The 14,236-nt window shown below is 38.4% G+C and overlaps 1 protein-coding gene across 3 annotated transcripts in view; it reads right to left on the bottom strand.

Moving 5' to 3' along the window:
* The window catches only part of LOC132141131 (neuronal tyrosine-phosphorylated phosphoinositide-3-kinase adapter 1), a 33,500-nt gene extending 21,316 nt beyond the window's left edge, over nucleotides 1–12,184 (bottom strand). The window contains exon 1 of one of the 3 annotated variants that reach the window (XM_059550388.1): nucleotides 12,056–12,184. The gene's annotated coding sequence lies outside the window, so the exon portion shown is untranslated. Of the gene's footprint in view, nucleotides 1–344; nucleotides 551–11,418 lie in introns of those variants that run through there. The other 2 variants (XM_059550386.1, XM_059550387.1) reach the window with 2 other exon arrangements.
* Nucleotides 12,185–14,236: the final 2,052 nt, after the last annotated feature.

Here is a 14,236-nt window from a genome sequence, read left to right as displayed (position 1 = left end):
TTATTGTAACAAATATACTACATCAGTTAATAATGTTTATGCATTAAAGCTTAACTAAAGGATCTATCTTTCCATTATTTTTCTTTTTTTTTTGCAATTTGAACCGGAAATTTATGCCAAAGGCCTACCCAACTCAGGGACTGTCATACATAATCATATCACGTATTGATCAGTGCGCATGTTTGTGTAGCACACATGAGAGCTGTGGAGGGCGAAGACAGGTTTATTTTAGCGTGTAATAGAGATACTTGAAAATGGGAATCAATGAAGGCTCCCCTAGGCTATAACTATGGTAAGACAGACAGATAATCAAGAGAGTTGTGGAAGTGTTGATATTGTTTTACCTTGTGGGATTACATGAACATTCTCCCATCCAAGCTTTTCCTCACAAACCCAACACCAGGACTGATGCCACACTAAGCAAAGATCAATAATCTTGGCAACATGGAATAAGACACTATACAGAACACAGAACCTGAGAAAACACAGATATGGTTACTTTACTACAAACAGAGACTATTACAAACAAAGCATCCCAGATACAATTTTTAAACCATGCAGAAAGTGACAGAGTCTAATACTGTAACTGATCCTACATACTGATCACAAAAGTGTAATCCATCATAAACATACTGCATTTAGCATTATTAAAGACACATTTACATATCTTTTCAAGCATATTTAATTACAACAACATAAAAAGTAAGACATGCTGTTAATGCCAATCTTATCTGCATACACTACTAGTTAGGGCCCTATCCTTTCCGTGATGTACAAAATGCAGATGGAATCGTGGAATCCAGTCATGAAAAAGGAATTTACAGTATACTGTAACATTTGGAGAATTTTGGGATTGATGAATCAAAAGTAAGTCAGTACAGATAAATCAATATGCAATATGGTCTAGTGTCTGTTACGTGAATTTTAATATGGATCCTGCACGTTCTGCGTGTCTCTGTGTGACTGAATGGCGCAGACACACGGTTTCATTTACTACACACGTACTGAAGCACTCGTGTTTGCAGAGTTTTCAGCCTTTGCCGCCTCATTGTGAGTACATGAACCCATGGACCTAATCTCTAGAGGTGCTCTGAGGATTTTACCATTTCTTTTGAGAAAAATATGGTCTTATCATATACAATGAGCAACCTGTCAAAATAAAAGTTCAGTTAATTAAATTATGACAAATATATTATTTAATGTAATGATAGTATTACTACTAATAATTATTTAAGGAACATTTACCAGAAAAACTTTTTTTACCAGAATTTATTTAACAGAAAAGTGTAAATACGCAACACATATTATAACCAGCACCAACCAAATTAATGGAAAAAACATAGTATTTAAAAACAAAAAAATAATAATAGAAAAAATAAAGAAATAAAACTGAATATGAGGGGGAAAAAATAATTTCATAAGGCCTTAAAATTTGTATTTTTGTTAAACCTGTAATAAATTGCTGTAAATTGTGTATGTTTCATGATTTCAATAATTTAGACATTTTAGTTTTTAGTTTTTTGAATAACAACATTTTTTATTTAACCATTAAAACAGAGTCTGGAAAAATGTAAACTGACAAAAAATGGAATCCAGAAAAATGTAAATGTAAAAAACAGATTTTGATTTCGAAAATTTCATAGGGCCCAACACTACTTTAAATCTCTGGCATGATTTGAGATGATACAAAAATCATCTTGTGCTTCAATGGAGGAAAGACCATCTGACCATCTGTCGTGTGATCAAATTACTTATTTGATAAGTGACCTAGAAATACTGCAGAAGTTGAAACATTTCTTAATCATTTAAGGTTATAATGATTCTTAGTTTGTTCTTTCAAATGATAAACATTTGCATCCCTGATTTTCAATATTGTTTTATATTTTTAGACACTGCTGTATTATATCAATAGTGACTGCACATGGAGCCTCAACACACATACACACATGCCTCATTTATGTATATAAATGTTTTTCACACACCTACTTAAGAACACAATATTCCTTCAGGCGTTCCATTACAGGTGCAACAACCACTTAAGACATACAAGCTTGTTTATATAGATGTTTGGGTCATAAGGTCAGTTCACACAGATCATTAAAGCTCAGGGACAGATGGGATTTACACACACACACACAAACACACACACACACACACACACACACACACACACACACACAACAATACATCCACTGCATAAATAATCACACCGACATGACAGAAAAAACCTGAATCTTTGCATGTATAAATTTGTTCAACTCATGTATTTGCATGGCAGATTTTGCAGCGCTTCCCAAAATCTTTGTGTGAAGTCACATAAGCCGTCCCTCACTTATTGTCCTGTCCCATTACACTGCACCTGGCTGTTGTCATGGTGACCGGCCAGCTGTCGCTTTTTGGCGGCTGCTCTCCTGTCACTTCAGAACCACAGAGCTCTCTCGTGCCGAATGCCAGTGTGAATGAGAGAGACAGACAAAGATGAATTAGATACAGACACAGAGAAACAGTACAGATAGAAAGGTGGAGAAAAAGAGGAAGGAGGGAGGAGACCACATTTGAGAGGTTGGGGAAGGTTAAAGAGTCTGGCAGGAGGTGCTTAGCAAGACGAAAGCATGTGAAAGAGAATGAGAGCGAGCGAGAGAGACAGACATGAGCAGACAGACAAGAGGACAAGTGCAGAAAGATGGATGGAAGACAATATGGAGACAATGAATGCAGGAGCGGGCATAAAAAACAGACGGAGAGAAAAGGAAGTGTGTTGTAAGGATGGGGGAGGGATGTGAAACCATGTCTCTCACACCAGTCACTGTGTGCGGTCTCCTAGCAACACTGTCTACTGCCGTCCACATCCCTCTCTCTCTGTCTGTCTCCATCTCTCGTCTTCTAGCTCAATGCTCACACTGCAGGACTCCAGTCTCTCTGTGTGTGTGCATGCTCGCTTTGCTTTACTTTAGCAAACTTACTCGATCTGTTAGGACTTCAGTTTTGTTTTTTAACAGACTCGGCAACTCAATCAGTTGGAGCTGTCATGGGATGGAGTCAAAAGCAGGATAAATGATTGAAGCAAGCCGGGACACATGTATCCTGGGAGTGCCACCCACAGGGAAATCAGCCGGTGCATACACACTGCAGCACCTGTGTGCATATATTAGCAATGTGTGTTCTGTGCAAATTCAGGTACTGTAATCGAGACACACAGTTTTCAATACTGCAATATGTGGAACAACACAATATAAACTTAAAGGGGACAGTTTACCCAAAAATTATTCTGTCATTAAATCGCTGTCATGTCCAAATCTGAATGACTTTATTTTACTGCTTCTTTTTTTGTCTATTAAAATGAATGTCAGTAGCTATGTTTTAATCACCCTGTTTTAATGAGCATTTTGAAGTATGACATCAGAAACAAGTGATGGAAATGCCAAATTTCGAATAAAAATCCCTTGAATTGCAAAAAAGTTGTCATGCTCACTGAAGGTGGTTTATAAATTGTGTGAAAAAGTGTTCATGCGAATAATAGATGGAAACGCATTTGCCGAATAAAATCCTCCATATGCATAAAAAAAATCATGTCATATGCTATGGGATGGGATCCTTATTCCACAGCATCTGAAATGTTGTTATGGTTATTCTGAAATGTGCATTGTACATTGAGCGTTCATAAATGCATATATTAACTGTTTTAATACATTTTAAATAAAATTTAATCACTCTTTAAATTACTTTCTTTTACTGTTGTTTTCAATTTTATATACCTGCTGTGTTTATTTTATGACTAAATTAAATCCTTTTATGTAAAGCACTTTTGATTACCACTGTATATGAAATGTGCTGTATAAATAAAGTTGCCTGCCTGCCAGCTTTTCATCAACTCATGTACCCCTTGCAGTTCCCTCACAAACCCCCAAGGTTTCACAAACCCCCGTTTGGGAAACCCTGCTCTAGTCTGTCAGTTACAGCAACACCTATATCACCTGAAATCGCAGCTTTTAGACAGGTGAGATCTTTCTGTCTCCAGGATTTAGTTTCACATTTTATTTCACATAACACATGCACATATTTGTTTTTCCATCACGGTGGGGATTTTCCAGATTTTCAACTGCTAAACCCAAACACACAAACCTTTACCACAGATCAACAACACTCTCAACAAATGATGAATATTTAATAAAGTCTGGACTAAAAATAAACTGCTTTCTCTCTGTCTATGTATACAATTTGCTCTCTCACACATTGAATATAAGGAATATACTGCATCTCTGGGCAGCTGAAGAAGAATCCCACTGCACTCAACCTGCAGTCTATTTGTCCAGCTCCATAGAGAAGATAGCTGTGTCTGGTTGCACCGACTGGAAAACACCCATACACACAAGCAATCACACACTGAGCACTGCAGCAGACTGCCAATTAGCAAGGAACTGTGGAGGAGCAACCGCTTCCTCACATGCAGCACTCATCTGAACATGTGTCCAAGTGTGTTTTGTCGAAACAAAGTGCAGCATCACCAGGGATTACCAGCATTCGCCTTATTCTGCAAGCTGACAAAAAACATCTTCTCATCCTAATTCTAAATCACTCCTCCCTTCCACTGCTGTTTCACTCTCTTCTTCTCCTGTTTTCCGCATCCAATTTTCACTCTCTCTCACTTTATTCATGGAAGCACTCACTGACCTCCTCTCCCCCTCCTTTTCGCTGTACTCCTTCCCTTGTTCACTCTCTTTTTCCTCCTAGTGTGCCCTTGGCTTCATCATGCTCACTGGAATCTGCAGTAATCAAGGTGACTTGCTACATACACACGCAAGTCAGTACATATGCTAACGCACACGCATGTCAACGCATATGCAAACACGTGAAGCAAACATACTCACATGCGTCCTGAATTGCGAAAGCAAGACAATGGAAAAGGAAACGCACTCTTATGTTGTAGCATCTGTGTGTTTGCATGTGCAATTTGGAAGCACTTCTTAATACAATCAGAAAAAAAATATTTGGATTAATAAAAGTAGCATCATGATACTACAGGTAGACGTCTACATGTACAAACACATACGCAAACAGAAACACACAGCGACCCTTACACATGCTAAGCTGGGGCAGAAGGTGGAGTAATGGACCCCTTCACATGTTCATCCCAAGGGAAGACTTTGTTTTGAGTATTGCTTTGTGTATGGTGTAAGTGTTTCTGTATTCTTGCACATCTGTTTCATGTGCTGTGTACACAAGTGAACAAAAGACTGCTCATATGTGTGTGTGTGTGTGTGTGTGTGTGTGTGTGTGTGTGTGTGTGTGTGTGTCTATGTGTGTACAGAGGTAAGATGAGGACAAGGAGGTGGGAGCTGTAATGACAGAAGCAAAAATATTTTCACAGTTTGAGACCTAGAGGCTGCTCACCTACACATACTTGCTTTACACATAACAACAACCAACAATGCACACCCACAGCCTCATCAAAAACCCACAAGTATGCCATCATTTCTATCAGCCTCATTCAAGATGGTTAACTGACCTTTGGGACTCGTTACACTTCAAGTAAAGATTGTAGGCCTATATGATACATTATGCCAGTAGGTAGCGACAAGTGTAAAAATGCATTTGATGTCTAATTCATTCAACCAAGAGATTCCCTTACAAAAAAGAAGTTTATTCAAGTGTGCTATTAGTATACTTCTTAAACTAAAAATAGGAAAGTATGCTTTTAGTTTACTTTTTATGTATTCCTCAGAAATATACTTAAAATTACATGGTATATCAAGTATATTTAAGTATACTTGACTTATACTTACAAAAACTCTAAATATATCTGAGCTATACTTCTAGAATATGTGTTTTCATTATTATACAGTAGAGGACACTAGTACACATTTTCTGCACAGAATTTCCAAAAAACACAAGTGATTAATGCTAACAATTATTTAATCACACGTTAACGCAGTTTTTTATTATTATAAAAGTCTGTTGCTCACTGGCTCTGAATACACATACAGACAAATCATGGGCCACAGGAGGGGATCCTGATCAAATTATTTAGGCTAAGTATCAACATTCACACATAACTGTCCACTGTTATTTTTAACAGAAAATAATGCAACGAGCTCATAATCAAGTTGGAAATAGGAAGTTTCCGATATCACTTTTTGCCGCTCAGAAATATTCAAGCAATCATGCAGTAGGTATCAGGAGATCTGTACTCCTGTGCGTTTAGCGCTTACACTCACTGATCTATATTTAACTGAACTGCACTCTGGCCCACCTCTTCCAACCGAGGCAGGGACTGCTAAAAGGAACGATCACACTAGTCAAACGAACCAGGCTTTGGGGGACAAACGCACTCCAGCACAGTTAGGATAGCATAGTGTGAGCACACCCTAATTATTCTCCCTCATCCTGCACACACGAGTCTCTATCCGCCCATCAAGTGTTATCCCGCGCCACACTCTGCTGCGATCGTGTAGGTCTCTAATGTTATGATCGAGGCTCTGGACTCTGAGCGTTACTTGTTTTTTATAACAAACTATAAAATATTTTCTAAACTTGTTTTTTTATAACAAACTATAAAATATTTTCTATATTTTCTATGAAAATGTTAATGCCCTGGCAGTGACAAATGGCTTGTTTTATATTTAATTTAATTACATTAATGTTATGAGTTGATATTTAAGCTACAATAAATATTTGAACTGCTACTATGTAAAAAAAGAACACTGCTGTATAAAAAGCACCTTAAGTGTTTGCAAACCAAATGTTAGCACACTTTTGTTCATATAGCAGTAGGCCTACTAAAAAAGTGCACAATACACTACTTTTGAATGCATTATAAGCATCAATTATAATAAATGCATAAACACATAGATACACACATAGATAAATATACAATTTTAAACACACACACACACACACACACACATATTTAAAATGCATTAAATAGAATACTTATTAATATTAACACACACACACACACACGTAATAAATATCTGAAGTTATTCCACACACATCTTTTATATAAATCTTGCACATTATATACAACATTTTTACTATTAGTATTTTTTTTTTAAAGTTTCATTATATTACATTTTTTTTAAAGTAAAGATACATTTTTATTTTATATAACTGTTTTTTATGTAACTAATTCTTTTTTCACTGTTCTATAGGTTCACTAAAGCAAAACCACAATTTTTAGGCACATGCACTTCTGGATGGAAATCACTACCATAAATAAAGCAAAGTATGTGGTAACCTGCTCTGCTCCAGTTGTGAAGGACTCCCCCAGTTCACAGCAACACAGGGCCGGCTGATGACAGATGCCAGATCCAGCCACATGACACTCCTCCAAATTAGCACATATAACACACATGCACAACCATTCCAAAGCCCCTCTGTCTTCCATGCTAAAAGCGTTAAGACTCTCTGACCTGAAAGTGTTTCTCTAACAAAAATGATATCCTGTGCAACCAAGTGGAAGACAGAATGAAATATTTGACTTTTTACGTAGCAGAAGCTATTTTGGACCTAGAAAACACGATTTGTGTAATGGTGTTGTGAACGTCTCTGGTAACTCTTCTGTTGCTTTAAAGTTCAGTAGAAACCAGGTCCACAAATCTAACTTAAACCATGAAAATTTAATGTCCTCCCTCTTGTTCCCTCAGTCTGTGTACAAGCTATGCTCTATTGAATCTGAAACATTGATGTTGCCAGTGAAAGTCCCCAGTGATACTGGCCTCTTCTCCTCCATGTTCTCCCGCTTCCATTCTTTACTATTCTCTTCCTGTAGTCCTAAGCAAAACACGTTCAGTGCTCCAGTGCTCTCTCTGTATCTACAACAATAACTCCAAAGACAGTCAAGTATGTGTACATAGAAAATCCACATATAGATGGTGTCAGATTAAGGGTGCTTAAAACTACACCATTCTGCCTGAGAGCGCTACTTTACAGTGCTACATTAAAGTGCTATGCTTTACTAACCAAATTATGCTTTACATTAGTATGCTAAAGCAAATGCTAACTGAACATTAGTGTGAAATACATGGATTGCTACTCTGCTTCCAAGCATACAGTAAGCCTCAGTGCCTGAAGGGTTCATTCTAGTGTACATCTATCCCAGCTTTCCCTTGATAATTCTGTCTTGCATCACATTAGCAAACATTCATCTTTATTCATCAGTACTTCTTCACCCACCCTTCCCACATCTCATTTGATTTAAGCCTAAAACAGACATCATTCTGCTGCTCAGATGCAAACCTACCACAAAAATTCAATGCGGCCCTATCGGGAAGTCTACAGTGTAAAGCCTGAGCTTGGATCATCCAGACAGATAGACAGAACTAAAGCCCAACCCGAAAAATGAGTTTTACAAGGGAACATCTATCAAAGTCTAATCAAACATACAGTCTCTCCTTCTGTCCAACACACTATATTTATCCTCGGTTTCTCTCCAGTTAAATCCTTAAGTCTCTTAAGATCATATGATGTTCTCTCTACCTTGTTCACAATTGCACTCCTATTCTCTTATTTTCCAATTACACAGTCTTTAAAACTATCTGCTCATTATCTTATTACACTTATTCTAATTCACCCTTTCTACTCTTTGCTCATCGCGCTCCCCCTTTCTTTCTCACATGCTGTTGTCATATGCTGTTTCATCAAATTTCAAAAACAAATTCATGGGAGCTTAAAGACAGGGAGACAGAGAGACAGTAGGCATTCTCTTACCCACCACTAGAAGTCACTCTTATTGTACTGTGTGTATTTGAGTGAAGTTGCTATAGATTTTAATAGGTGGGCAGTCGTGGCCTAATGGTTAGAGAGTTGGGCTTGTAACCCAACAGTCGTGTGTTAGACTAGGTGGGGGTAGTAAATGTCCAACGCTCTCTCCACCATCAATACTACGAATGAGATGAGTCCCTAGAGCAAGGCACCGAACCCCCAACTGCTCCCCGGGTGTCACAGCATTGGCTGCTCACTGCTGGGTGTGTGCACTTGGATGGGTGAAATGCAGAGCACAAAGTCAGAGTATAGGTCACCATACCTAGCCACAAGTCACCTCCTTTCATTTCCTTTTAGTACAGGAATCTTTAATACTGGGTCTGTGGTGGTACTGCAGGGGTTCTCATTTTACAGGACAAATGTTGTTCAAATAAAATTGTATCTGTTTTTAGTTATTTTAATACTACAACTGATTGCTTCTGTTGTCCTTATCTGTAAGTCGCTTTGGATAAAAGCATCTGATAAATGACTAAATAAATTGAAAAATAATATATATATATATATATATATATATATATATATATAATATTTTTCATTTTAAAACAATAGTTACAACACTTTATATTTATTATTTATATTCTGCTAAATGTATAACACGTATTGAAATGTATTAGCCCAAGCAAATTTAAATGCATGTGCAAGTATGATTCAGCAAATCAATGCAATGTAAACTTCATAAAGTATGTCCATACATTAATACAATATTCTACATATGTATTTATATAAGCCAAGTTGATAATGCAACAATCAATTTAACACAGTATGTGAGGGTGTCCATCTCTATCACGCACATGTGTGTTTGTTTGTGTGTGTGTCTCACTCTCATTGTATATATTCGCTGTATAAAATTGATATAGCCTGCATATATGTACATATATATTTTTATATATAAATGGCTGTTTCCAGTTGCAAAAACTCTCACAACCACATCCACATGCAAAATAAAAACACATTCACACTTGCTTGCTTAGACGGTCAAAATTACTCATAAACACACACAAGCACGCACGCGCGCAAACACACGTTTGTTTTTGTGAAAAGTGGGGACATACCATAGGCGTAATGGTTTTTAGACTGTACTACTTTTATACTTTTATACTAAACCTAACCCTCACAGGAAACTGTGCACTTTTACTTTCTCAAAAAAAAAAAAAACTAATTCTGTATGATTTATAAGGGTTTTGAAAAATGGGGACATGGGTTATGTCCAGATAAGTCACCCTCTCCTTGTAATACCTGTGTCATAGCCATGTCATTATAGAGTTGTGTCCTGATATGTCACAAAAACAAGAGCACACACACACACACACACACACTAACTCCAAACTGAGAACACACCCAGGACTTATTTAAATGTATTACTCCCAAAAGGGAAATTCACCATGTTACAAATGCTTGATTAATTGATTGATCAGTTGAAGGATTGACTGAAGGTCTTTTCATATGCAGCATGTATTTTCTGTACTGATGTGAGGTAAATCCAAGAAAAATTTATCATAATACCAAAATTACTCAGTAATCAATAGTCCTACCTCCTGACTAACTGTATAAAAAACTCGGCCATTATTGTTTTAGACATTTGCTAAAATGCCTTGTGAGAAGGTTTCAACTGTCCCCAGACAAGGTGGGGCTGGTCTCCTCATGTCTGCAGTGTAGGCTTCAGTCTACGGCTCCAAACCTAACTGGCTTTCCCCATGCTCAACCCGCCTCTCTTGCTTTTAATCCGCGAATGTCTCCAGTGGGCAGTCTAACTTGGTGCTATTAGCCTATTAATCATTCCAGGGAATACACAAGACCGGTCCGGAGACGTCCAGGTTCACGCCAGAGACATACACGCGCACGCAGCCACGCCTCCCATCTACTATCACATCACGACTCTAATAAAATTGGCTGCAGTTGTAGCTTGTCGCACGTGCCATTGGCATTCTGATGCCACATTCACGCGCGGTTCATGCAGACATTACGTGAGACGAATATTTCTGGAGACCCTCTCGGATACAACAGACCAGGTTACACCACGGATTACCAAAGTCTATGAAAGTCTAATAGTGAAAATGTTAAATGTATTCAAGATAAAGTCTACATCCTTCACATAGCCTACTTAATATCTCACAAATAGCCTCCCCTTGTAGGCTCGTTTCTTACGTAGCGAACTCTAATACTCGTGCACCTGAAGACGCTCCTTAGACGCGTCACTTATATACGCTCAAATGATCACAAACCCGCTACCTTTACACATTTACTCTTTGACATTATCTAGGAACACGGCTGGGTTTTGTGGATAAAAGATCGACGGTGAAAGCGCGATCATTCGAAACATTTTTCATTTTAAAAACTATAAACAGTCGCGATAGCGAAAACAAAATAAACGACTGGTTTTACATGACAACTGTTTTCAGGGCAAACTGGTCTTAAAATATACAAAACATGCATTGGGTTGTTATTGAAAAAAAGATTCATATTGACTTTAACACGGCAATAGCGCTTGGTTAATTCCTCTGTGGGAGATCATATTTCTATCTTTCCCAGATGTTTGTAATTATATTTCCACACACAAGTCAATACCAATTGAGGTCGAATTTCGTCACAATTTGTATGATTTAAATACATCCGCCTTTAGTGTACTGAAAACATATGGTGCAGAATAGCTTGACTTACATAAACGGTGTGAAGTCGAATTGCAGAGGACAAGTAGTAAAATCAGACAACAACAAATCCACGCCGGTCTGCTGACGATGACATTGCCCTCTTCATAGAGGAAAGACGGAGTTGACAGTAATTTCCAACCGTGTCATAAAATATTAGATGTAAAATTCTATGCGAGCACACCGGGCATCAGTTCGCTGACGGCTGGCTGCTTTTTGTAAACAACATCCTCATCCCCATTCACCCTCCGCGCGGAGCACGACGAGAAAGCGCTTTGCAATCCATGGTGCAGTTCACTGCGACGTTAGGGAAGGGAAAAAAATATCCGTTCAAAGCAGGCCCATACCATTCACAAATGCAGTCTGTTAGTGCACGCTAACCGGGAGACGACTTCACGGTAATAAATGCAGCGCCTGCAGTTAAATAGACACGTCGCTTCGCGCTGATATTAATATAATATTCTTGCTTTAGAGCTCGTCGGTCACCGGAGAAGCAGATGCCGAGCTACTGAATCCGTTCTGATGCGCGCCACGCTCTCCTGAAATGACGTTGTATCGTGCTGCTGTTTTTGTGAAGGGAGACATTTGTCTTCCCTCGCCATACTAAATATAAATTTCACCAACAGTTGTTATGCTGTTGTTACGTTTACATTTTTATGCCTGCCCTTGCCTCCACCTTTCTGACAGCTGATTCGACTCACGTATTTACAATTTTTGTCCGCGTTCGCTCTGTGCAGACGTAAGCAGTCTGTCAGCAAGCGCTCCAACGAACCCTAATGCTCCACCAACAACACCGAGGCACTGCATTATTTTTCTCATGATAATCTCTCTTTTAACTTACACTCTTGTGTTTAGCCTATATGATTTTAAGATCTAAGCATAAATACCAACTGTAACCAGGGGCGCTGCACAAGATCCCGGGCCCTATGCATAGGCAGTCCTAATGGGCCCCCCTCCCCTTGAAAATATATATTCAAGACTTTTCAAGGGCCCTCTCTTCCTTTGGGGCCCTGGTAATCAGTACTGGTTTTACCCCCAGTCCAGCACCCCTGACTGTAACTCGTGACAACCTAATTGACCTGAAGAGGTAAGGCTACATTACAACACTCATCCAATCTAAACATTTCACAGACCATCTATCAACATCAAGAACCGCTTAGTATTCATTCATTCATTCATATATTTCCCTAAATTTAGGCAGTTCCCTTCTTGCTCTCACTCAGTCCCCACAAACCATTGTTTTATAATTAGATGTACATGACCTCCTGCATGCTATCCATGTCTGGAGTGAGAAAATGTAGTTATGTGAGCAAGAGACGAGAAATGAGGGAGAAATGTGAGAAGTGAGTCTTGAAGACATGGAAAACAAAGGATAAAAATAACAGTACTCACACTTCAGGATGGCAGAGAGCCATTCTGTCATCGCACATTTAATTGGAGTAGCTCATGCGCATACGGCATGAGATTGCATCACAGAAATAGTCAGGAAGCTAGAATATAACCATTGATCGGTAATGAATCACACTTTGCGTTTACACGAAAGAAGAAATTGGTATACTTAAAATAGAATGTGTTGTGTCTTAGCATCAGCTGAGTAATGAGTAAATCTATTGTGAACACCATTGGTGTCGTAGGCATTTAGCTAATCCTGACTGTTTCTCATAATCTGTCACTGAACAGCATAGTAATTTGGTTGTTCCTGATTTGGTGAGGCCCTGCAGCTCATCGAATAAAGAGATGTTGGGTTGTGAAATCACAGGTCCAGATTCATATGTAAATCCATACTGTATGTAAACCCCCCTGCACTCCCCCCACTCACCATCATGAACAGCACTGTGACTGCAGTGGAGTCATTCAGGTTCCTGGGAACCACCATCTCTCAGGATCTGAAGTGGGACAATCACATTGACTCCATTCTGAAAAAGGCCCAACAAAGGTTGTAACTCCTTCGCCAGCTGAGGAAGTTTAAAATGCCACAGGAGCTGCTGAAACAGTTCTATTCAGCCATGATTGAGTCTGTCCTGTGCACTTCAGTAACTGTCTGGTTAGGTTCAGCTACAAAATCAGACATCAGAAGACTACAGAGAATGGTTCGGACTACTGAAAGGATTATTGGTACTCACCTGCCCACCCTTTAAGAACTGTATACTTCCAGAGTGAGGAAAAGGGCTCAGAAAATCACTCTGGATCCCTCACATCCAAGTTGCCCCATCTTTGAACTTTTGCCATGTGGCCGGTGCTTTAGAGCCGCAAATACCAGGACAGTCGGGCACAAGAACAGTTTCTTCCCCCAGGCAAGAAAATGCAAGCATACTTGGCAATAAAGCTCTTTTTTGATTTCTGATTCTGATCATGAAAATGTATAAACTGTACTGTATAGTCAAGAAATAATTAGTGACATCTTTTGTCTATGTGAATACATGATAAGATGGACAGGGATAATAATACAGATACAAGACAATTAATGCACTACACTTGTAAACATATATAAATGAGGCACAAAATCACTTTCACAGACTTTTTCATTAGCTGTTCCCTCCTGGTGGAATGACCTGCCAAACTCAATCCGAGCAGCTCCTTAGCCATTTTCAAGAATGTCTTCCATCTTTATTTGACCCTGTAACTCTGGCACTCTCTATTCTAATTCTATGTGATCTATTTGTTTTCTTTTGTTAATAAAAAAAAATAAAAAAACACAAACACCTGACCCGCTTTCCAAAAAAAAAAAAAAAAAAAAAAACGAATATACCATACTATATATATACTATTATACACACACAGATATATATATATATATATATATATATATATATATATATATATATATAGAC

Source organism: Carassius carassius, chromosome 5 (genome assembly GCF_963082965.1).
Source record: "Carassius carassius chromosome 5, fCarCar2.1, whole genome shotgun sequence".
Taxonomy (NCBI): domain Eukaryota; kingdom Metazoa; phylum Chordata; class Actinopteri; order Cypriniformes; family Cyprinidae; genus Carassius; species Carassius carassius.
This window is presented reverse-complemented; position numbering and strand designations above follow the sequence as displayed.